Raw genomic sequence first — 7,610 nt, forward strand, 5'->3', positions numbered from 1 at the left:
ACAGCTCTTGCTGTACAAGCATGAGGACCAAGGTTCAAATCCCCAGCACCCACATGAAATGCCAGGCAGGAAATGGAAGTGCTGATAAACTGCTTTCTTGGATATATGTTTAAAGGCATAGCCCCGAGCATCTCTGGGTCAGGAAAACCTTTCATAACAGTGGGTCAAAGCAGGAACTCAGAACAAGTAAAGTGCTGAAATTAAGTGATTCCCAAGAGTGCTTGGTCTCTTAACCTAAGTGCCAAGGAATGGCATAGAAGAAGAAATGGAAGGACTACCAAAGCCAAAAGATGGGGAGGAACATGATGGAGTGCTGTCTTCTGAACATGACAGCTGCTGTAGCTGTGAGTGTACTGTGACTGCCTAAATGGAGGGTAATGTAGGAAGAAGACTATGTGGGAGGAGGAAAAGGGTCATGGGAGTGGGTGGGGAGAAGTGGAGGTGTGAAAGTTATCACAGTGTATTGTATACAAGTGTGATTTGTTAAAAACTAAATAATAATAACAACAACAATAATAATAATAATAATAAGTCAAATGCACATGCCTGTAAAGCCAGTGTGGTGAGAAGTGCATGTGGAGGGGCACTGTGGCTTTCCAGCCAGCACCAGAGAAAACCAATGAGTTCCAGGTTCCTGTGTCTCAAGGGAGTGACACAAAGAACATAGAGCAGGACACTTGTTTGCCCCACTCCCATTCACAAACACATACAATGATGCTCACACCATTCACATAAACACACATATATACTCCTCTACATACAAAGAATGATGCCAGAATTACTTTACACTTACTAAAACAATTACATTATATGCCTCCATTTCAATAGAGGTGGAATCTCAACATCCAGGCAGCAATTTGAGGTTCAAAAGAGATAGAGTGCCTAGGGAGATAAAGTGGGGTACATTAAGCAACCCCAGGCACTGGTCTCAATCTTCCAGGTATTTTGGGTCTACCTCTAACTCTGATGACAATTCCAGGTATGACTACAGCCAAGGATGGGCTTGAGAATCTCCTACCACTTGCCATTCATAGCCAGGTACTGGCCGGCTGTGTAGAATCCCTTCATAGCCAGGTACTGGCCGGCTGTGTAGAATCCCTTCAACACATTGCTCTTTGTATCTTGTACTGGGGAGTTTCTTGAAGTGGTGAGCTTCCCTGGGCATTTGAAGATGCCTAGCAGGCTCTAATCACTGGGGGCCTGCAGCACACTCCACCTCAATTGGCATGATAATAGAGTGCCCACAAACCTGGCTAATTGTCTGTTAAGGACCCCATTCTCACTGTGTAGTGCATATCACAGACTGTGGGCCTGAAAGAGCAGGAGTCTGAACCCCATCCTCATCCCCAGAGTTTCAGAGGAGCTGCTTCTAGAATAGGTCAAAAATTTATATTTTTCATACCTTGCTGATGATACTAACTCTGCTTTGCTGGGAATCATGGGCTTGGCCCATTCCGTACTGTCTTAAGAGCCTTGCATATATCTAATCCTGAAAAGCTGCCTGGGGAGAGTGGGCAGTGCTGGGAATTGCCCCTCACCTGTCAAGAAATAAGATGTGGGCCAGACATTGAGTCTGTAAAATTAACAGAAAGGAACTTGGAGTTGCATTCAGATCACATAACTTTAAGCCTGTACAAAAACCACAGGACGGAGCTATGAACACATCACTATTTATTTTTCATTATACTTCTTTTAAGATTTGTGTGTGTGTGTGTGTGTGTGTGTGTATGTGTGTGTGTGACCTATATACACATGCACCTCAAAGATTAGAAAAAACTGTCAGATCCCTTATACCAGTGGTTTTCTACCTTCCAATGCTGCGATGCTTTGATACAGTTCCTCAAGTTGTGGTGACCCCCAATAATAATATTATTTTGTAGCTACATTGTAACTTTAATTTTGCTACCTTTATGAATTATAATGTAAATATCTGATATGCAGGCTATCTGGTATGTGACCCCTGTGAAAGGGCTACTGGACCCCTGTGAAATCCCAATCCACAGGTTAGGAAGCAGCAGCTCTAGGTGGTTACTAGTTTGGGTGCTCAGGGGCAAGTTCTGGGCTTGTGGAAGAGCAGAGGGCAAGCAGTTTGCACGACTGATCCATCTCTCCAGCCCTTCATGGTTGGTAAAAACAATAATAATCATAACAAATAGGATTTTCCTAATTTTGTACATATATTGTCAAACACATATTCTGGCCATGTAGTCACCTCCTGAAATCAGTCTTCATTTTAAGTCTACTCACTAAACAGATAATCACCACCTAATCATAAGAAATAATACCTGTGAAATCATGATTTTTCACTTGCTAATTAAGTCTTCTCTAACATGCATTAAGGTAACTAAAAATTTCCCCTAAGTGCATTTGTACCACCTGTGGTGTATGTGATCACACTTTGGTGAAGACCGAGATATTTGTCAGGGAGCCTTAGAAGCTGTAGAATGTTATACAAACTCAAAGTGCTGTCATCACCTAGAACTAGGCAGGACCGGTATCATAACTGTCTAAAAGGTGAAAGGTCAGTGGGACTAACATGGCTCCCTCTGGTGCAAATGAAGTCAGCAAGCTTCAACTCTCGTTCTTCTCTATCCACAAGGACCTGTATGTAATCCCTCTCATCTCAGAGTATGTGTGCAGTGGGAGATGATGGAACGAACAGTCTGGCCCCATTGGAGTGAGGAGGTAAATCCTTAGCCCTCAGAGTATCCATCAAGCTTCTGTTACTTCTCTCCTAATTATCAAAAGTGGGACCCACTCCAGAAGAGCCCATTAGTGGCTTCAGGTCAGCACTTCCCAAGGAAAACATTGTATCAGAGGCTTGCTAGTGTCTGAGGCAAACTTGCCTTCCTTGTGACCCCTGGTGATGATAGTAGCCATGTGGCTACTCTATCTTCATGGACTCATCTCAGGTCCCCAGGAGAGACTCTCACCCCAAAAGCTTTTTGAAAACTTACTGTATGAACACACATCCCAGAACAGTGGAACCAAAGCCATGGATGTGAGGCGTTAGGCATCAGTAGTCTTCAAGCAACTCAGCTAACTATAATCCTCATCATTGATTAAGAACATTGTTTTGATGATGGAGAAAAACCTGCCGTACTTTGAGGTTTCTGTAACCAAAAAGCACAGTTCCTTCTGCTCTAAGAACCCTGTGACCTCACTTTTCACCACCATCCCCTGAGCTCCCGAACTAGCTTTTGGATTTTCTACTTATTTGGCTTTTCACCTCAAGTTTCAAAGGAGGGACTAAGTGGCAACGTGGAGCATTCACTGGGCACTTGTGTCTGTTGACAAATGCTGTTGTTTTATATGTAATCCCTGGGTCCTTCGGATAAGTAGCAATTACTATATTATAAGCTGCTTGGGAGAAGAGAGCTGTGTTTCCTTTAGAATGAGCTTTCATTACTTTGGAGCACACCACCAATATAAGGAGACTAGCAAGAGCTGCCATTTTCAACAATATTTCTCCTCAAACTGTAGAGACCCAATAGCCCCGGGCTACATCCAGATCATTTTTAAGAGTGATTATTCTCTTTTCTGAAAACATAGAACTAGGAGAACAGGAAGAGGGGGAAGAGATGGGGAAAAGAAAACAGAAAAAAACAAAACCTTCTTTGCCTCATCATGTGGCTAGTCTCCCTCAGTGAATAGCAAAGGTCAAGTGCAGTTGATGTTCTTGGGTAAAGAGAAATACGGAAGCTACTCTACAATGGATATGAAGGATGAATCAGTCATGTAGCTCATATGACAGGTGGAGAGAAAGTCTCCATGGAGCTCAACGTCTGCCCTTGAACTCTGTGAAAACCTCACTAATGTATAACACACTCTCCCTCTTTCTCATGTTAATCTGAGTAGATATCCATTATCAGCAATACAAATAACACAAATTAATGACTGTGTGTACGGTATGAAAAAGATGTTCGAAAGATATAAAACCAATCCAAAACTTATTACTGAGAAAACACAAGATTTAGGCTCCTATGCAGGTCAGCTCCAAGCTTATACACAATAGCTGTGGCATCTTGACAAGTATTTTACTTCTGTGAATACAGGGGTTTGATATGTAAAATTTAAATACTAGTCTAGCATTGTGGCACTTTGTGGGGTCACCCACTCATCATAACCTCCACCCCTGTGTTTGAATTAGAATTGATATAGGAAAGCACAGAGATGATTTCTGAGGGTATGCCACCCGAGACTGGGCATGGCTTGGGTTTCAAGCAAACAAAAATCACTCTCCCCTTGCTTGTGGCCGTGGGAGAAAAGGAGACCTACCATCCTGTCACTCAGAGAGACCATTTCTACACTCCTGGCTCTATGCATTCCAGGGGTGTCAGAGCAGCCAATTAGGGTGTTTTATCCTCAAAGTGTTCAGTGGAGGCAGGTGGGCAGAACAGGTCACAGAACTCTGGGTGCAGAAGAGGAAACGGTTCACTAGGGCAGGTGCTTTGAAAGCGCCTCATTCTAAAAAAAAAAATGATTTAATAAAAAAAAACTGGGTCACTGAGTTGAAATGCATCAGGATCCTCATTAAAAGTTTCAGTTTTCCTCATCTGGCTCCCCCCAAATACAGGGATGCAAGGACATTCTATTTTATGAGGAGATCATAGAAAAAGCTGGGGCTTTGAAAGTAGACAAACCTGGATTCAAGGTTGGGGCTTGTTAGGTCAGTGGCCTCCAGTCTGCTAAAGTTTCTTCATGAACCTCAGCTTACCTCTATATATATTAAAGCATCTTAAAAATGCCTAATTCAAAGAGTTGATAAACATGGGCTGGGAGATGGCTCAGTTTGTAAAGTGCTTACTGTACAAGTTTAAGGACAAGAGTTCAATCCCCAGCACTAACATAAAAATGCCAATTGTGTTGGCATGGATAGTAATCCAGCTCTCTGAAAGCAGAGGTCGTGTGACCCTGTGGCTCACCAGCTAGCTCATCTAGACTACAGAGCCACTCTAAGCTACTGGGAGACTTTCTCAGTAAAGAAACGGTGGATTGTACCTGAGAAACGAAGCCACAAGCTATACTTTGGCATTCATATGTATATGTGCCTATGCACCCTTGCACACAATTGAATTGATTAATTAAGCTTGTTATGATACACCTACACTATGCTTACCATGCTGTATATGATGCTCAGTGAAACTGGACACATCTCCTGCCCCAAACACCCAGTTTCAGTTTTGCCCAGAAGAACATGTACTCTGTGACCAGACAGGGTTGGCTTGGAGTGCTATTTTGGCTTTGATGAAGCTATGACATCATTCTCTTTTCAAACTCTCTCTCCTTCTCAGGGAAAAGGCATGGACAACACCTGTGTGAGGTAGACCTTGGCTCTCACTCACCCAGATTCTCTTCCTTCTGCAGAGGAGTAGAAGTTTGCTGTCCAGGACCCTCAGCTCCAAGGCTAATTGGAATGGCACGGAGGAGGAAATGCCATTCAATCCACTATCTCAGAGATGGCTCTGCACTGGCTAGTGTCATAGGACACTGTTCTGGCCAATGAGACAAGGCCGACTGTGTGCTTGGAACTTCAGAGAGCATTTTTGTTTCTTCTTCCAGGCATCTCTTATCCATTTCTACTTGTCTGCCCTGCTTCTGGTGCCTTGGACTACTTAAGAATAGCCTGTGGATGAAGCTAACAACCAAGTAACGTAGAGGAGATGATGCATCAAAGAGTCCGGTACTTGTATCACCATTTATTCCCTCAATCAACCCGTATTGAAACCTGCCTTAGTCTGAGTTTCCTGTTCCAGGCAATAATAAATGACCTGTCATTTAAACCAGCTGGAGTTGCAATTTCTGTCATTGCATCCAAAAGCATCCTAGCTGATGAGGGTTAATTACGATACTGCACGCGTTAAATCACTTGTCCCAGTCAACCCTGGCACCCCAGGAAAGGCAAAACAAATGATTATATCTTACCATTGGCGCCTTCATCATGATAATCATCATTACTAGTCACATAGCTACTCACAATACAAACAAGTGCCACAGCTACAAAAATAACATCGACCACTTCCTCTGTGCCAGCCACAGTTGTAAATGCTTAACATATTTAAATTATTTAATCTTCACAACGGCCTCATAAGATAAAAGTTATAATCATCCCAATCTTCCAGATGGGGAAAATGAGGTGCGGAGGGACCGAGTCATTTCCCTAAGGGCTCACAGCTGGCAGGTGAGAGTTAAACCCAGCAGCCCAGCACCAGATTAGTGACAAGGAGAGATAGACCATGAGGAACGCTGATTGGCTTCCTCATGTGGCCTTTTCTTGTTACCCCAGCTGCTGAGTAAAGCCAATGCAAGTGAACAAGGCCTCTGAGGAAGCACTAACCAAAAAGTGGAAGGGCTCCGAGTTAAGACTCAGGAGTGCTTGTATGACCTGAGTGAGATTCACAATCACACTGACACTAAATTACCTACCCTTAAACTAGAGGCAAGAGGGCTGGGGAGATGGTGCAGCTATCAAAGTTCCTGTTATACAAGAATGATCCTCAGAACCCATTAACAACAACAACAAAAAAAGAATACCCAGACCATGTGGTGATGCGCACTTGCAATCTCGGTGTTGGGGAGGTAGACATATGCAAATTCTGGGGTTCCTTATCTTAATGGGATCCATGAGTTCCAAACCTTGACTAAAATGGATGTTCACTTTGAATCTTCAAATATGTGTGCTTCATCTGGAATACCCTCAAAAGGTCAAGAAATTATTGTGGAGCTTTAGGATGGGTGGGTGTTTTCAAGAGAGTAGTATAACAGGTTAAAGGGAATAAAGGGACATAAACTTGGTGGGAGAAAGGAGGGTAGGGTAGAGGAAGAATAAATACCACTGAAAACCATTCAAAAAGTTATGTAGAAATCTAATACTGTAGAAGCTTCTTGATGGGTAGTAGAGAGATGATGGATGGATAAATGATAGATAGATAGATTAGATAGATAGATAGATAGATAGATAGATAGATAGATAGATAGATAGATAGATAGATTATAGATAGGAGAAAGAGAGCAAGAGAGGGAGAGAGAATGAGAGAGAGAGAGAGAGAGAGAGAGAGAGAGAGAGAGATATTAAATTGCCCTATGAGGGGACAATGTTCCTACTAGGTACCAGAGGTTAACAGATAATCCTAGTAACAGGAATGGATTAATTCTCTTGGAATTTCTGGCCATAGAGATTCTATAGATGCTTCCAAACAGGCTACTGTCAGTCCTATTGGTTGCTCTCCAGAATGCAACAGTAAGGCTATATTGCTGAAGACATTGTGTACTTGAGTTAGAGAACATGGAGAAATCAAGCTGGTACGGACCTGGAGGCCTCAGCCCTACTGGATAACTTCCACAGCTCCGGAAGGTGCTATGAACAATACTAGTGTAGGAAGGAATCATCGTCTAATGCAACTCTGAACCCTGAGAGCCATAACAATGACTGGCCTGGCAAGACATGTGCACTGGTGCAATGGTGGCAGGAACATCATGGGAGTAACTAACCACTCTCTTATTGGATTTAACTCCCACTCCAGAAGAAACATCTTTACCTGGCACCATTCTTGGGCCATGGGCCAGTAGATAAACAGTTTATAGACTCTAAGGAAGAGTCTATAACTTTT

At 42.9% G+C, this 7,610-nt stretch overlaps 1 long non-coding RNA gene across 1 annotated transcript; it reads left to right on the plus strand.

Moving 5' to 3' along the window:
- The first annotated feature begins 2,519 nt into the window (after positions 1–2,519).
- LOC116086294 lies at positions 2,520–5,788 on the plus strand. Its single transcript, XR_004116865.1, has 2 exons — positions 2,520–2,685; positions 5,563–5,788. It is a non-coding gene; the product is annotated as an uncharacterized LOC116086294 (long non-coding RNA).
- Positions 5,789–7,610: the final 1,822 nt, after the last annotated feature.

The sequence above is a fragment of the Mastomys coucha genome, unplaced genomic scaffold (assembly GCF_008632895.1).
Source record: "Mastomys coucha isolate ucsf_1 unplaced genomic scaffold, UCSF_Mcou_1 pScaffold12, whole genome shotgun sequence".
NCBI lineage: Eukaryota > Metazoa > Chordata > Mammalia > Rodentia > Muridae > Mastomys > Mastomys coucha.